Genomic DNA, 16,636 nt, shown 5'->3' with positions numbered 1-16,636 from the left:
AAGCAGACACGCTTCCTGTTCTCATAGAGCTCACATTTAGTGGGAAGGAGTGACAAATGATAAATCAGTACAGAAATAAGTGGATGTACTTCTAAATAGAGTTTGGAAGAGAAATTTAAAAAGGTGATAGGATAGTGTGGCTGCTATGCGTGTTTTGGGTGGGTGGTATATGCTAACCTAGACTAGGTGGCCAAGGGAACAGAAGGAAAAGCCTTTTCTAGGAGGAGCAGGTTTTTCACAGGACATGGCTGGAAGGATAGATCCGGAGACAGACATACAGTCTAATGCTAGGGGTTTAGGTGTGGACAGGAAATGTGTCCCTATTTTCACTGTGAAATAGTTGGTCAGGGCATGTGCATAGAAGGTAATGGGAACAGGAGAATTGAAGAGAGGCAGCAAAGGCATGGGTGAGGGTAGAGACCAGGAACAGGGATATGAATTAGTGGGCAGTGTCAGAGCAGGAAAGGTAGATACTGTGTGTAATTTCTGGAGCTAAGTGGCCATCGGACTTTGAAGAAGCTCAGGCCTGGATTTCTTTATCTGAAAATAAGAGCATTGATCAGGATCCATGACTGTATGCATACTTCAAGGCAAGCAGGAGCTGATATGAAGCTTCTATGTAGCGATATAATTTACTCCTTGAAATCCACCATTGACGTCTTTAGGACCCAATAGTAGTTGGCCCTTTCCCACCATTAATGATGTTCTGGCCACTCATCAGCTAACCCAATCGTCAGACTTCTTCAGCAAAATGTCTTTTTCATAGCTGAGGACTGTTTACAGTAAGGACAAACAACTGGGGCTCATTAATTCAATCATTAGGACACTGATTATGCATCTATTGTCTACCCTAGTCAGTTATGTTAAATAAGCTCTTCATTCTTCATCAGAGCAATTATGCTAACATGCTTGAAATTTTCCAAGAGCGTTATACCTTCATACATTAAACCTGCCTAGCAGCAGCCTGGCTCAGTCAATATTGTCACACACAGACAATTATAATCAAGGCATAAAGCCCTATTGTTGACATATGACTACCCAGTTACCCCTCTTTACAATAGAACTTTAAATAATTTGTACATTGTTCTTTTGGCATTTAGACATGGGCCTTTGTCTAGTTTTTCCCAAACGTATAGATCTTAAATAATATTTAAATGCCTTTATGGGCATGCTCGTTGCATCAAAACGGTTTTATAATTTACCAAGTAATATTTGAGCAGTCATTAGATTAGCTATCCAATGATCAATTGATCCAATGATAATTTACACTTTTAAATGTATAGATAAGAAATATATTAATTATCAGATGCCTGGAGAACGATGAGACATACGTTTTTAATTTTCACTGAATGTTTTTCTCAACCAGTGCCAACTTCTCAAATACTTTCTCCCTTCAAATCTAAAAAACCCTAAACAAATGTCTTCTTTTCTTGAGAAATGTTGGCCATAAAATGAGAATTTTCCACCATGCTTTTATGATAGGCACATAACAGACACCAGATAAATGCCAAATTTAATTCTTTTTTCTTATACATACTTTATTCTCCAGCATTTCCATCAGATGTTAAATTTTTATTATTTTTAATAAAAACTAGCATGTGAATAAAGACTGTGTGTACACAGAGGCAGGTACACATCTTCAACATGAATTCGTTTAAAAATTCGTTTAAAAATTCATTTAAAAAAGTGCTATTTCGTCATATTGAGATAAAAATCCAGCTGGTGTCAGATTTCTTCATCGTCATTTGCAACAAAAGTAACACCGTACCTTTGTTCTTTACAATTTCTACTTAGGTTATCTCATTTAATCGGTATCCTTTTAGTTGTAAATGACTGGATCTTTCTTTAAGAGGTAGTAAGCGGGGCGCCTGGGTGGCTCAGTCGGTTGGGCGGCCGACTTCGGCTCAGGTCATGATCTCGCGGTCCGTCCATTCATGCTCTGTCTCTCTCTGTCTCAAAAATAAAATAAATGTTAAAAAAAAAAAATTAAAAAAAAGAAAAAAGAGGTAGTAAGCTGGCTGCAATTGCATTCCACCGGGATGAGCGAGTATACAGACTGGATGCTGATAGGATACTCAAGAGTTGTGTCAAGGGCAACTCAGTAGATTGGGCAAAGCTGTGCAGAATGCCTGCAGACCTTTGACACACATAGAGCATATTCCTGCTACACAAATGCTCTATTTCACCTTTTTTCAATTACTTAGTAATTTTTTTATTTTTTTTATTTTTTTTATCTCCGAGTGTGGGAAGACAACTGAGAACAAGATGCTGTCCTTGTCCTTCAGGAATTTACAATCTACACGGGGGAGACAAAACATACACATGAAAAGTTAAAAAAACTGCTCAAGACTAAACTAACTGATCAAGGCATTAATCAAAGCGAAGTCGTGGTATGTAAATCATTTTGACTACGAGAGAAAATTCAGAGGTGAGTGATATCCTTTGGGCTGGAGTAACCAGGAAGGGTTTTATAGATTTATCAGAGGAGATGGAATAGGAGTTATATCTTTTGAAATATCAGCAAAAGGACAGATTTTTTAAAAACTCAAACTGCCTAAGAATTAATGATGGAATTTAAGTTTTCCAACTTGTGACTCCACAGATCTCTTTCCAAAAGCAATCACCATTACTATTTGTCTTCTGTGTCTTTCCAATACATTTAACTACTTTTAAATTGCTTCTGAATTGATTTTTTTTTTAATTTATTTATTTTGAGAGAGCGAGAGAGCAGGGGAGGGCCAGAGAGAGAGAGAAAGGGAAAGAGAACCCCACGCAGGCTCCATGCCGTCAGCACAGACCCCAATGTGGGGCTTGAACCCATGGACCGTGAGATCATGACGGGAGCTCAAACCAAGAGTCAGATGCTTAACCGCCTGAGCCACCTAGATGCCCCTGAATTGATTTTGCAATATCTATCCACATAAAAATAAGACTCAATACAATTTATACAATAGGGACCTACTGTTAGGTCTGTCTTGAGGTACCCCAGTGGATTTCCAAGCTGGTTGTTGCCACGACAATCTCTGCTCCATCTGCCTTTAGTTTCTGTCTTGACCCACTTTAGTTTAGATGCATTTCTGGCAGAGGGGACAGTAGGCATGCTCCCACTTCTAAGCCCTTTGGGGACATCATTGTAGTCAGGTTTCCCCTCCTCCCCTTTCCTCAATCCCAGAGGTCCTGAAAAGCTCCCTACAGGGAAGAGTTAGGAACCCAGATTCTGACACTTCGGAGAGATGGTCTAATGTAGACCTCAAGCATATTACCCATTTACTTAATGTACCCCAAAGCACCTGACTCCCATATTGGGAGCAGATTCTTCTGGAATCCCAGCCACCCTTGCTTTTGTTTCTACTCCTACTCACCCACGTGGACACCCAAGTGCACATCCGGGTCACAAAGGAGAAAATATTTGTGTGACCCAGGGTAGCTTTTTTTAAGTTATTTCATATTAAAACTGTTGGCTTGTGTCAGCAGGAAGAAGAACCAAAAATCAAACACAGCCTTCCTACTTCTAAATGGAACAGCCTTTGCCCTAGACTATCCTCCCTGATGTCTCTGGGAAGTGGAAATAGAAATCTTAGGAGGTGGAACAGCTCCACCAATTGGCTTCCCGGGTCTGCTTCACAAGCTAATTTTTAAAAGGGGTGAATATAGCTGTCCCTAAACTGACAATGGTAGAATCCACCCTGGAGGTAAACTTGTGAAGAATTTCTGCCGAGTACGTTCATCTTAGCACAAACAGAAAGGAAGAAATGATAACGACTATTGACTTTCCTTCCACTTCAAAGCCCTATGCTCTTCATGGTCATATTTATTTTATTGAATCACCACGTAACTATTTTTATTTAAAAAAAATTTTTTTTAACGTTTATTTTTGAGACAGAGAGAGAGAGCATGAACAGAGGAGGGGCAGAGAGAGAGGGAGACACAGAATCTGAAGCAGGCTCCAGGCTCTGAGCTGTCAGCACAGAGCCGGACGCGGGGCTCGAACTCACAGACCACGAGATCATGACCTGAGCCGAAGTCGGACGCTTAACTGACCCAGCCACCCAGGCGCCCCATGACGTAACTATTTTTAAAGAGCCATCATTGCAGGTGAATTCCACTTGTCAAAGCTCACAGATTGGGAACACAGCAGCATTCAAAACTACAATTTGCTTAACTCCAGGGCTTCCATATTGGAGGAGGTGGTAGAAATGAACATCTTGATGGTCTGGAAAACCTGCAGGACACAGAGAATGGCCAACTATCTCTCCAAGTCCATTTGAAGGCACGCTCTTCAGGGAAGCTTTCATTTCTGAAAAGAAAGAGTATGCTTCAAAACTCTTGCTGTTGAAAATGGTCACCTGGCCTGTTAGAAAACAGATGTGTACTACCAAGTGTCTCTTTCCTCGTTTGTCTTGAGCTCCCCGTTGAAGCCACAAAGTAAGGATGGAGGGGGATGAGTGCGGGCCATGGAGCCAAGAAAACTGAGTTCCGGTCTTGCTCTGGCACCAACTACCCGTGTAAGACCTGTTCCTCTTCGTCTTTGGCTCTGTGGTGCTCCCCGCCAAACGTAGTAGGTGCTTAATAAATACTTGATGTGATTAGCTGGGTTCAATGTTTCAGCACAGGCTTGGGTGTCCGTAGGGTACAAGCGACAAGATTACTGAAGTGCAGACACCCACCCACCAGCCTTGGACAGCCAGCAGCTTAGGGCCTTGTATCGCACATGTGCGAAGTTGGAGCCTAAGAACATCGCCTCATCAGTGGAGAATTGAAGAGGAAGGGAAGATAACCCAGCAATTAGGGAGCATCGTGCTAAGCGCTTATCTTTTAGACTTCGCAAGGATCTTTCAGAGCATGCATGACTAGCACCATTTTTAACGAAGACAGAACCAAGATTCCGGTTCTACCTAAATACCTGGCATCCCTTACCCTGGCTCCTAAACCCCGTAAAAATCCCCTCCTTGGGCTTATTTACATCTCGGACCCCGCCCCGTTTACCACCACGAGGGCCCCGCCCACTCGTTCGCCTCTGGGCGGGCCCAGGGTGGGTCGGGTCCTCGGGCTTCTGCGGACCCGTTTTCTGCCCCATCTCGTCCTGTCCCCGAGGCGGACCCCGGGCCCCCTCAAAAGATGAGCACGTGTCCACTCCCGGCTTGAGTACGGAAGGTGGACTAGGCGGCGGCCCCCACAGGCCCCACCCAATGGCGCTGGCAGGAGACCGGGGAGGGGCCCCGGGCCCAGGCGATGAGTGAGGGGTGGTCGGCAGCTCGGCGGGTTCCGTGCCTTCCCTTCCCCTGCTCATCTCTCCCCTCCCCTTCTCTTCCCAGAGCCTCGTGGGAATCGCGCCCCAGACGTAGTCAACCGAAACCGCGGGCGTCCCACTCCGCCTCATCCTCGGCCGCCCGGCAGCCCTCCCGCCCGGCCGCGCCTCGCCTCACGCTCTACGGGGGAGGCGGGACCAATCAGCGAGCGACGTCTCCCTTCCGATTCGAGGCCCCCGACGCGCGGCTCACACCCCGAGCACCGCGCGCGCTGATTGGCTGCGCGCGCCGCCGGTCCGGCCGGGAGGGCGGGGCGGCCAAAGGGAAAGAAGGTGGGGAGGTAGTGGCCCGCGACTCTCCGAACCCCGCTCGCGCCCCGACCCTTCCCGGGTGCTCGGCCTCCTTCCTTCCCTCCTCCGCTCACCCCGTCTTCCGTGCGCGCCGAGCGCTGCGCTCGGCCGGCGTGCCTCGCGCCCTAACGGGCGGCCGGGGGCGCCAATCAGCGGGCGGCAGGGTGCCAGCCCCGGGGCTGCGCCGGCGAATCGGCGGGGCTCGCGGCCCGGGGTGGGAGGCGGGTCTACCGCGCGGCCGCGGCGGCGGCGGAGCAGCTCCCAGCCAGCAGCCAGCGAGCGCCGAGCGAGCCGCCCGGAGGTGGGTGCGCCGCGCCGCTGCGGCCGGCGGCGGAGGGCGCAGGGCGGAAGCGGAGGTGGGCCGGCGGGAGCGGCGGGGGAGGGCCCGGCCGTCCGGGCGGCCCGAGGGGTGGGGGATGCGGACGGGCGCGCGCCTGAGGGGAGGAGGGGCGGCGGCGACGGCGGCGGGACGCGCGTCCCCACCCCCTCCCTCCGGCGGGCGGTGGCCGAGCCCGCGCCCCCTCCCCGCGCGCCGGGCCGCGGGCCGGGCAGTGGCTGGGGGGCGGGGCGGGCCGGGCGGCCGCGAGAGTGTTTTCAGTTCCGCCTCCAATCGCCCCTTCCCCTCTCCCCGCCAGCCCCTCATCCCATTCGGAAGAGGAAGGAACAAAAGGTCCCGGACCCCCGGCTCTGACGGGGCGGGACCCGGAGCCTCGGCGCGCAGGTAAAGCGGCGGCGCCCGGCGGGCCCTCGGGGCTAGGGGTGTGTTTGTGTCGGGCTCGGGTCGGCGAGGCTCGCCGCGTCACATGGCCGCGGGGGCTGGGGGCCGGGGTGTGGCGGGGCCGGACGGCCCGGAGGGGAAGGGGTCGGCGCCCGAGCTGCTCCTCCGGGAGCTGGGGCCGGCCGGGGCCCGTCCCCTCCGCCGCGAACGCGCTTGGTAGTTTGTGGTTCTGATTTTCAAAGCCGGAGGGACGGAGCTCTCGTTTCGGGAGTTGTTGGCAAGCCGTGTTAGGAGCGTGCGATACTTCGCTTCCACTTTCCTCCCCCCGCCCTCGCCCCGTAACCTTTGTTAACCATTATAGTCCCGGGGTTCTGAATTGCTTGTGTGTACTCTCACAAGCACGCACACGGCTGATACTCTGCCGAGATCCTTCTGCATTCACTTGTGAAAGTTGCTCTGCGAGCGGAGCCCATTAGTTTTTATCACACGCCTTTAGGAAAGCACGCTAATTGATTCGCGTATTTCAAACTTGGTTTACAAATTGCAACTCTGTTTTGTTTTCTCTTGGGGGATACTGTCCTTGGGTTGGGTACTTTGGGCTTTTACTTAACCTTTTTGTGGTTATGGTTTCCTTTTGATCCCAAACAAAAGGAAAACAATACCTAGGTTGGTTTTGTTGTTCCTTCCTCTTGACCCCTTGAAAGTTAAATACTACCGGTTTCTTGTCAATTAAACCATTAATTAGAAAGGCATCTCCAGGTGAAACGAGTTTGGAAGCATTTTTCCATCAAAATCGTGTCTTGTTTGTTACAGTTTGGAGTGTCCTAAATTTTGTTTTAAACTTCTGAAGTAACACATGTAAAGTAACTGTTAATGGATAAATAGGTGGCCACACAAACTTAACTTGGGAGTAATTACATCTTTCAAAAGTGCTCCTTGAAATTTGAATTAATTTATAGAATTCTTCATAATTCTGTAATCTTTGTTCCTTTTCATTTTTTTCCTGGTTTTATATGAATTGAACCTGTATCACTGATCGTAAGGATGTTTTTCCTTGAGCCACATAAGAATTAATTTGCTATTACTCTGAAAATACATTTGCTTTTCTAGTTTTGACCCCCTTTAAAATGTTTTCTTTAGATAGAAGTGTAAGTTAAGTAGTTAAATGAAGTTTGAAGAGTTTTAATGTAAATACATAAATATGTGAAGCAGATATAACAGAGATGGGAGACATAATGTAAAATAGATTTCATAAATGTATACTAGTTTGAGGATTTTTCTCATTTGCTTTAAAAAAAACCATACAGGATATTGGAGGAATTTTCTCAACCAGAAGTTTATTTAGCAAACATTTATATTAAATTCGAAAAGTAACACTGATTTTTGTTTTCAAAGTTCCTTAATTTTTGCCATAAAATTAGTCGTGGTAATAAATAAGAATATGTTGAGTCTAAGTGCTCATTTAGTACTCTTAATGTTAAAATTGAGTTTAAAGTAGTTCATTGGCAAGTTTTAATCAATGTGATTGGAAATATCCATTTCTGGGCTTGTTTAGTAAGAAATTGCTCTCAGAGCTTTGCTTTTATGCGTTGTAGTTGTGTCTTCTAAAGTGCTTTTACATTGTAGGTGTTCACCAAGAGTTTGCTTTTTCATGGTTGTAACTTACCTGTGCCTAGCCGAAAGTGATCAAATCTACACAATCTGTAAGGTTGGTGTAATAATAGTCCTGTAAGAAACCATGAGGGGTAATTTCCTGTTGTTTGTGGCTTGTCAGGCCTGGTATGTGTTTTAACTAAGTAGGAATTTGGGGTTGGTTTTGTATATTTCAGCAGTCACTCTTTAATAGGAGCAAAGGTTATTTCTACTTCAAGATGGCAAAAGGTCCCCTTTTCATTTTCATATTGTGAATATTAGAATCATATTGTTATCATATTCACATTGGGGGGAGATATGTGGCTGCATAGCCTGCTGATCAAAGACCCATTTATTAAGTTTTTGTATTTAGGTGATATTTTCAGTTTTGGCTCTTACAAATGCCTGAATGCTCTCCTTATTCTATTGGTTTTGTACTTTAGGACTCCAAAGGCCTTGTTTTAGAACAGCTTTTTTTATACAGGTGTTTTTGTAATGCTTATAAAAGCTGTATTTGGCGCAGTCCGGCAGATGGGGGCTCATTCATGTTCTTGGGACGAGAGTCATTTTTAGAGGGTGGAGAGGGGCATGTCTTTTAGATCCCTTGTCTTTTGATGGGAGGAGAGGAACCGTTGTTAAGCTTTTAGTTTTTGTGAGATGAAAGCTGTTTTCCACTAAGTATTGCAAGGGTATGTCAGAAGTGAGAAATCCAAAGATTTCAAAACCAATTCAGGAGAGGTTATACATTTATTCAACAAATAACTTGTATTTATTGAACAAGTAGCATTTATTCAACAAGTAAAATAGGCTTTGCTGTGTGTCAGGCCCTGGACTCGGCAATAGAGTAACAGGGAACAAGTATACCCCTGTTCCTTAATGGAATTAGAAAAGTAGAAACTCCTTCTATCTCCTGCCTTGTCCTCCAGTCTTCAGAGTAAGGAAATCACTTTATTGTACAAATTGAGGGAGCTTGCGATATGTTACTGAGCCAGTTTCTAAAGTATGCTTGCATTGCATGCTTTACTGTAGAGGACATTACCAGGGAAGACAAGTGTTAACTCATAGTGTCACTGGGAACAGTCTGTAGTTTGGGGAGGAGCTTGTCATCAGTTTTTCACTATCTATACAACTGAGGATGTGGCCAGTGTTTCAGAAACACATCTGTTGCTGAACAGGTGAACACTTACAGAGCTAAACTTCCTTCGGCCTTAGTTTGACTATCCATTGCCCTTTAGTTATAGAAAGTGGCTGGAGAAAGGAAGCAAACCTGCATCAGACACATTCCAGTGAAAGAATTGGAAATAAAGTGCAAAGACAATGACCGACATCGAGAATAAGGATTGGGCTACAATCTCATGTAGTAGGACGGCCATGGGTTGTGGCATCAGAGAGACAGGCTAATAGTTGGTTTCTCAGTTACTATGTTGGGCAAATTGCTTAACTCCTGAGCCTTGTTTTTCTGGCTGAAAATGATTGTAAGGATACCTGCCTCTTCAGGTTATTACGAGGATTAAATGATTGTGGTTGAAGTACCTAGAACATTGCCTCAGACATAGGGTCCTCCCAGGTGATCTGTTGCTCTCTTGTAGCTTTCTTTTTTCTTTTCTTTTCTTTTATTTTCTTGAGTTTATTTTGAGAGAGTGAGAGGGGAAGCACAAGTTGGGTAGGGGCAGAAAGACTTCCAAGCAGGCTCCACCCTATCAGTGCAGAGCCCGACATGGGACTTGAACTCATGAACCCGGAGATCATGACCTTAGTGAGGTGAGATCAAGAGTTGGGCCCTTAACCAACTAAGCCACCCAGGCGCCATGTCTTCTGGTTGTAGCTTTCAGCAGTTCTTTTTAAGCTAAAGTTCTAGTGATAGGAGAGCCATCGAGACCCTTAATCGGAACCTGTTGGCATTTATTTCAGGTGTTTCTAACAAAGTTATCTAGCTTCTAAACCCACAGTAGATTAGAAACAAGTAGATTGTGAGTAATGTGGGAGGTTAAGAGGAGTTGGAGGGGGGGTGGTGGGGTAGGAGGATGGGGAACTGTTTTAGCCTATGTGTGTCTGGAAAGAAAAAAAACAGATAACAGCCTGGTGAGGATAATAGAGATAATCTACAGGACACAAAACAAATATTCAGAGCCTAACTAGCATGTCTGGGACCATTCAGTGCAGGACCAGACCTGAAAGCGTAGTAATGAATGTTCATCAATTAGCTTAAGCCATGTTTGGGAAAATCTTTTTAAGAGTGCAGTAATCTACATAATATGCTTTAGATTGTCATTTGGGATGATTAGCAAATATTCTTAAAGGGGTAGAACATTGTGCCATATAGAATGACTTGTTTTGTGAAAGATCCACAGGACCTACTATGAGCAAGATGTTTTTCATTTGTTTTGCTATTTAGAGCTCCACTGTTCGTGACTGAGAAGCCTTTCATGCTAGGCCAGTAGTAAAGAAAGGTGATCTAAGTGCTGTAGCACCCCATGCCACCCCCTTTTTTTGGAGTAGGTCATTCCTTGTCAGTCTGCAGGGGTGTCAGCTAAAACATTTCACTCAGGCTTCAAGATGGTGTGCTAGAGATTCCGAGGACTGAACAAGTATGGACAGTTGGCTAGCCTGTCTGTTGAGGGCTTCTTGCCTCTTATGTGTGACTTTGACCCAGTATTTAGCCTTAATAATTTTTTTTTTAGATTATTCTCCTTCCTACCCAGGAAGAGTTACTTTCTAAATCTACTCCGTTAAATGCTAATTGGTGACCTTGTAACACATAGCCTTAGCCTTTTTTTTTTTTTTCCCCAGTAGTACACAAGTAATTCAATGTTACTCATTTAAAAATGAGTTTGAGGCTTATGGCTTGTCTCTGATCAATTTTGATCATTATTCCAGATTGTTATAATTGCAATGTATTCAATTAGGGCTTATTTCAGTGCTGATTCTAGCTAGTCATGTCAAGGATAGCCCTCAGCTTCAGTTTCTGTAATTTCATGTGGGGAGAATATAATTTTGCCAAGCTAGATGGATTTAGACACTGCCTTTGATTTGGCCAGATAGCCAGAAATATTAAGCTAATTCTGTGACTTACATTCTAGAGTACACAGGGTGTACATTCCTCTTAGATGTAACTGAGCCACAGTAATAGGGCTGGTGCCTGGTAATTTAGATCTCTTTAAGTTTGGGCTCTTAAGAAAACAGAGATCCTAGTGAGTGACTTTAATCCCATTAAAATTTGTGAGTTTATTTCATTGTAATATGAAATGGTCACTAATTCTTCTAGCTAGTCCTGTGATTTTTCTTTTTCTTTCTTTCTTTCTTTTTTTTTTCTTTTTTTTTTTTTTTAGTCCTGTAATTTTTCAAAATCTGGAATTACTTTGGCCTGAGGATGAGAGCAGCGGAAAGTAAGTGTAGACTTTAGTTGCTATCTGTTCAGTACATGTGCCCAGTTTGCGTCTGAAAACCTGCATTTCCTTAAATCTGGTGTCCTCCTCCTAACTCCCTTCCATTTTGGGGGAGGGCATAGTTTCAGGCTTAATGTGTTCAGTTGGTAAGGAAGAATAATCTTGGGGGGAGCCATTGGAAGTCCATCAAGTTCGTTACCTTGATTCAAAAAAGATGCCATCTGAGCAAGTAACATGGGAAATCTGTGATCTTGTAATTTGCCTGTGTCTAAGGTAAAGTGCATTTTCATATGCTGCTTCAGCTCTTCCAAAAATTCTATAAAGAGATAATGGTTAGGGGCGCCTGGGTGGCTCAGTCAGTTGAGCATCCTCCTTCTGCTCAGGTCATAATCTCGCGGTTTGTGAGTTCGGGCCCCCGCGTTGGGCTCTCTGCTGACAGCTCGGAGCCTGTAGCCTGCTTCAGATTCTGTGTCTCCCTCTCTCTCTGCCCCCTCGTCTGCTCATACTGTGTCTCTCTCTGTCTCTCAAAAATAAATAAATGTTAAAAAAAAAAAAAGATAATGGTTAAACTTTTGTGAATATTAAGGAAATGCTCTATTTTAATCTCATGCTTCTTTACAAAATATGGGGCGGCGAATCTGATTTGCAAAGTTCACAGAATAAACTCCTGATAAATGCTACAATGGAAGCAGGGCCGTGAGCTTTCTCCCTTGATTTGAATGACCTATGGAAACTTTTTTGTTGACTAGAGATGTTCTATCTGTGGCAGTGAATGCAAATTTTCCATGCTTAGACCAGCCTTTTACTTCACAGACAGGTGGTTAGGCAGTAGTTCATGTAAACTGGCCATTTAAACTTTTATTTATAAACTGTTTTAAGTATCAGAGGGTTCAGCTTTGGTCTGAGGTTTGTACGTCATTTCTGCTCTGAGCCAGTAGTTTTCAGACTTAACACGTGCACGCTCGCGCGCGCACGTACACACACCCACCCACCCCTGTATGCGCACAACAGCACCCAGAACGTACAAAACGTTATGCAGAATCTCAAAATGTAAGGGGGATGGGCGGTTGCGGAAGTCCTGCCTGCTCAGTTGTCCTCTCCCGGGGGGGAAACCTGTGAAGCTCCCCCTGAGGACTGATAGATCACGGAGAAAAACCTTGGCTGTAGACCCGAACTAATATGGTAGACACTAGCCACAGGTGGCTGCTTAGCACTTGAACTGTGACTGCAGTAACCGAGGAAATAAATGTTAAATTTAATTTTAATAGAAAGTTTTGTTGAACAAGCCTACTGTAGACTTTGCTTTGATTGCACTTGCACACCCTGAGGACTGTAAGCGGCTGCTTCAGCAGGTCAAGACTCTGGGAGTTGGAAGGGCATTTGGAGTACTGAATCTTCATGCTGATTTGAGTCTGGGCCAGTGTGGTCTTCTAATAGTTGGATGGATATATATATATATATATATATATATATATATATATATATATATTTTTTTTTTTTTTTTTTAATCTGGGAATGATAAACCAGCATGTAATTTTATGTTTACAAGCTGCTTATAGACGTATAGATTCCATACAACTCTTTCAAGGAGAAAGGAATAGAACTCCAAGAATAGGTAGTCTCTTTGCAGTCCGTATGTAATGTGGCCTTTCACTGAGCTAATGACCTGCTTTCAGGGTTAAATTCATGCTCTCACTTTAGGTTTTAACAGTCCATAAAATTGAACACGTGAATGTTTTCTATTTGCTTTCATTTAAAAGACACCCATCGTTCTCTAGTGGGGCCACCTTATGTTTCCAATGGCAGGGTCTTTCCTTCCTGGCTTACAACTTTGGAAAAGAGCATAGTTACAGTGAGAATTGAGAAGTCTGTTTTTCAATGAGTTGTTGTCTATCTTTATATATATATTTTTAATACTTTTTTTATCCTCATTTCTTTGACTAAAACCATTGTCAAAATTCAGGTCATTAGTTGTTTTTTGTTTTTTGTTTTTGTCTACCTGTGTAGCACATGTTTGAACAGGATTGCCAAAAATCTTATGGTGATTTTGTACTCTTTCTGGAAGGACCTTAGGTGTTTGAGACAGCACTATTACATTTGAAGTATTTTATGTTGAAAAAATCTAGCTTTCTTTTGAAATAAAAATTCATGTAGGTATTTGGGGAATATTTTGTATTTGTAATTTGAAGATATTTGAAACCTACATTTGCTTTCTATATTTAATCACTTCCTTTGTTCTACCCTTGAACCTTGGAAACGTTTTTTGCCACTCTTTCATATTCGCTTCCTACCTCCCTTTCAGAAGTTACCAGTGAATTCTGAACAGCCAAGTTTAGCAGTCTTTTTTAGTTATCATACTACTTTTTCCAGTGTTTGTCATTATTGACTAAACTCTTCTTTACTTAGATTTCTTAAAATCACACAGACATGCCAAAGCAGACACAGATTAGGCCCATTCCACCTGCTATAAATGTTGAATTAGATGTAAGAGATTTCCTTGGGTATATATGTTTTTTCTCTTATGTATATAGTTGATCTAGAGAGGGAGGGGGAAAGGAAGGGAGGAGAGGGAGAGAGATGTTTCCAGGTACCAGAAACTTGGAAATCAGTCAGTGTTCAGGAAAAGCTGACTTTGGGGAGTTTACTAACGAATCCAGTTGCTAGGGATGAAGTTGTAATGATATGACTCTGGGAACTATGTGCTAAGTGTGTGTGTGTGTGTGTGTGTGTGTGTGTGTGTGTGTGTGTGTGTGTGTATAAAAACTACTTCAGTATCATTCAAGTATCTGGCCTCTGGGAAAAACAAGCCTCAACGCTCTCTATGAAGAAACTAGAAAAACACTAGTCTTTATAGATGAACTTACATATCACATGAAGACCAAACATGGTAAATAAAAAGATACCAGCTAGATGTAGAATGAGGAGCTTTTAAGATAGGTAATACATTATTACCATTCAAAATTCAAAAGGTGCAAAAGGATATATGGTGAAAAGTCTCTTTCCGAGCCTGTCCCTTGCCACCCAGTTGCCTTTCCAAAGGCTAGTAACGTTACTAGGTTTTTGTGTAATGTTCCAGTAATTCTGTCCATATATGAGCAACTTTGTGCATATATTACTTTTTAGGACAAAGGGTCACGTATTTTATATAATCATCTTATAGATTATTCCATGTCAGTACATAATGAGTACCCATTTACTTTGGTTTCAGAGTATTATTTTGTATGGGTGCTGTAGTGTATTTGACCAGTCTTCTGTTGACGGACATTTAGGTTATTTCCAGTCTCAGGGTATTAAAAACAGTGTCGCAACAAATAAACTTAGTTTATTCATCATTTTACACATACATGAGGTAGGTTTCTAGAAGCGGGTCAAAGGAGATCTACGTTTATGTATTTATTCTATGGAATGGACTTTATTCATGTTTTTGAGTAGGTAGTACATGAATATGGTGCAAAATTCAAAAGGAACAAAATAGTAAATCATGAAAAGTAAGTCTCCCTGAAAACTCCCACCTCCTACTCCCCAGTTCTACTTTCCAGAAAGGGAACCACTGTTATGAGCTTCTTTCTGGTGTATCATTCTAGAGCTGCTGTGTCCCAACATGTGGCCACCGAGCACTTGGAATATAGCGAGTCAGAACTGAGATGGGCAGCAAGTGGAAAATACACAGGAGATTTATAACATTTAGAACAAAAAATAGAATGTAAAGTATTTTACTTTTTAGTACTGATTGTGCATTGAAATAGTAATTTTGGATATAGTGGGATTAAATTATTAAATTATTTAAATGATTAATTTTATATTTTTACTTTAGTTTTTTAATGTGGCTAGTAGAAAATTTACAATTACGTGTGGATGGCATCCTATTTCTGTTGGGCAGCCCTGGTCTAAAGAAATTGCACGTGTATACAGACACGTATGAATACATGAGAATTTCTCAGGCAGTTTTTTTCTTCTTTTGCATTGTAGTCTGTGGGAGCAGAAATCTCTTGCTAAGGTGACGGTTAAAAGAAATGTATCGGGTGGTTCTTTACTGTATCATTTACTCTTAATCATTTACGATGACCATTGTGGGTCTCATCACAACGCTTCCATTGACTTTTATGATGTTTGTGCACTTTGGAGAGAAGCCTGGCATTATTCTTGGCTGTATATGTTTGAACTTGCTCCAGTTTGCATTGGTTGCCTGTATACCTAGGACACAGCAGTCATCCTGGGATCCCTCTTCATTCTTGGTCATCTTATGAGGTTCCTTTACCTTTTTATTTTGTTAGATCCCTTATTCTTTTGGCTCTCCTTCCTTTTAATGAAACATGTCTGTCAAGACTTTCCTTGAGAGAGAATGTATTGGGTAAATATCTGGAGATGTTACATGTCGAAAATACCTTTATTCTACCCTGGTTGGGTAATAGAATTCTCAGTTGGAAGTAGTCCCCCTGCCCCGAATTATGAAGGCATTGCTCTGTTGACCTCACTTACACTGTTACTCTTGAGAAAACCAAAGCTGTTGTGATTCTTTTTAAAATAACTTGTTGTTTCTGCCAGGAGACTTCAGACTTTTCTTTGTCATTAGCATTCTGAAGTTTCACAGCCACCAACCTGGATGTATGTGGATGTGTTCTTTCCTATTGTCCTGAGGTCTTGATTGGCCCTTTAGGTCTTTCGGTTCAGGGAGTATTTCTTGATTTCTTTGATTGACCGCTGCCCCGCTGTTATCTCTAATGTCTTTCTGAAGTCCTCTTTGGACATTGGACCTCCTGAATTAAGTCCTTCAGTGCTCTTCACTTTTTCTACTATTTTTCATCCTACTGTTGTACTTTCTGGATTTCCTCTACCTTTCCATCCCTTCTATTGATGTCTGCCCTTTCTGCTATCAAGAACTCTCAAGCTATCCAAAGCTCTTTAATTTTTTTAATGTTTCTTTTATAAAACATGCTGCACTTGCTTCAGGGTTGCTCTTGTCTTCCCTCGTTTCTCTAGCTATGTTGATGATTTTTACAATGATTTCCTCTCTCTGTATGGTCTCAAATTTCTTGAGTTGCGTTTTTCAGGTTTGGGCCATTTTTTCCTCAGATAATGAGAGTCATCCTTGATTACGAAGGTAGGGGTCCAAAAAGCCGATTGAAAACTGAGCCTGTGGGTGAGGCTTGTCTCCTTTCAGTTTCAGTGTAATCTGTGTGGGCTGTTTGTTGGTAAACTCTCAGTATTAGTATCTGTATGTCTTTTCTCCTCGGTCGGGTCAGGCACCCCAGAGAAGAGTCTTGATCTGACTAAATGGTAAAGGTTTGGCTGCTAGTATTT

General features: G+C 43.1%; 1 protein-coding gene across 5 annotated transcripts in view; it reads left to right on the top strand.

Annotated features, from left to right (window-relative positions):
• Nucleotides 1-5,808: 5,808 nt before the first annotated feature.
• SMAD2 (SMAD family member 2) overlaps nt 5,809-16,636 on the top strand; it is an 83,235-nt gene continuing 72,407 nt past the window's right edge. For 2 of the 5 annotated variants that reach the window (XM_042910940.1, XM_042910936.1), the window contains exons 1-2: nt 5,809-5,900; nt 6,235-6,320. The gene's annotated coding sequence lies outside the window, so the exon portion shown is untranslated. Of the gene's footprint in view, nt 5,901-5,933; nt 5,956-6,190; nt 6,321-16,636 lie in introns of those variants that run through there. The other 3 variants (XM_042910938.1, XM_042910939.1, XM_042910937.1) reach the window with 3 other exon arrangements.

The sequence above is a fragment of the Panthera leo genome, chromosome D3, assembly GCF_018350215.1.
Source record: "Panthera leo isolate Ple1 chromosome D3, P.leo_Ple1_pat1.1, whole genome shotgun sequence".
Taxonomy (NCBI): Eukaryota; Metazoa; Chordata; class Mammalia; order Carnivora; family Felidae; genus Panthera; species Panthera leo.
This window is presented reverse-complemented; position numbering and strand designations above follow the sequence as displayed.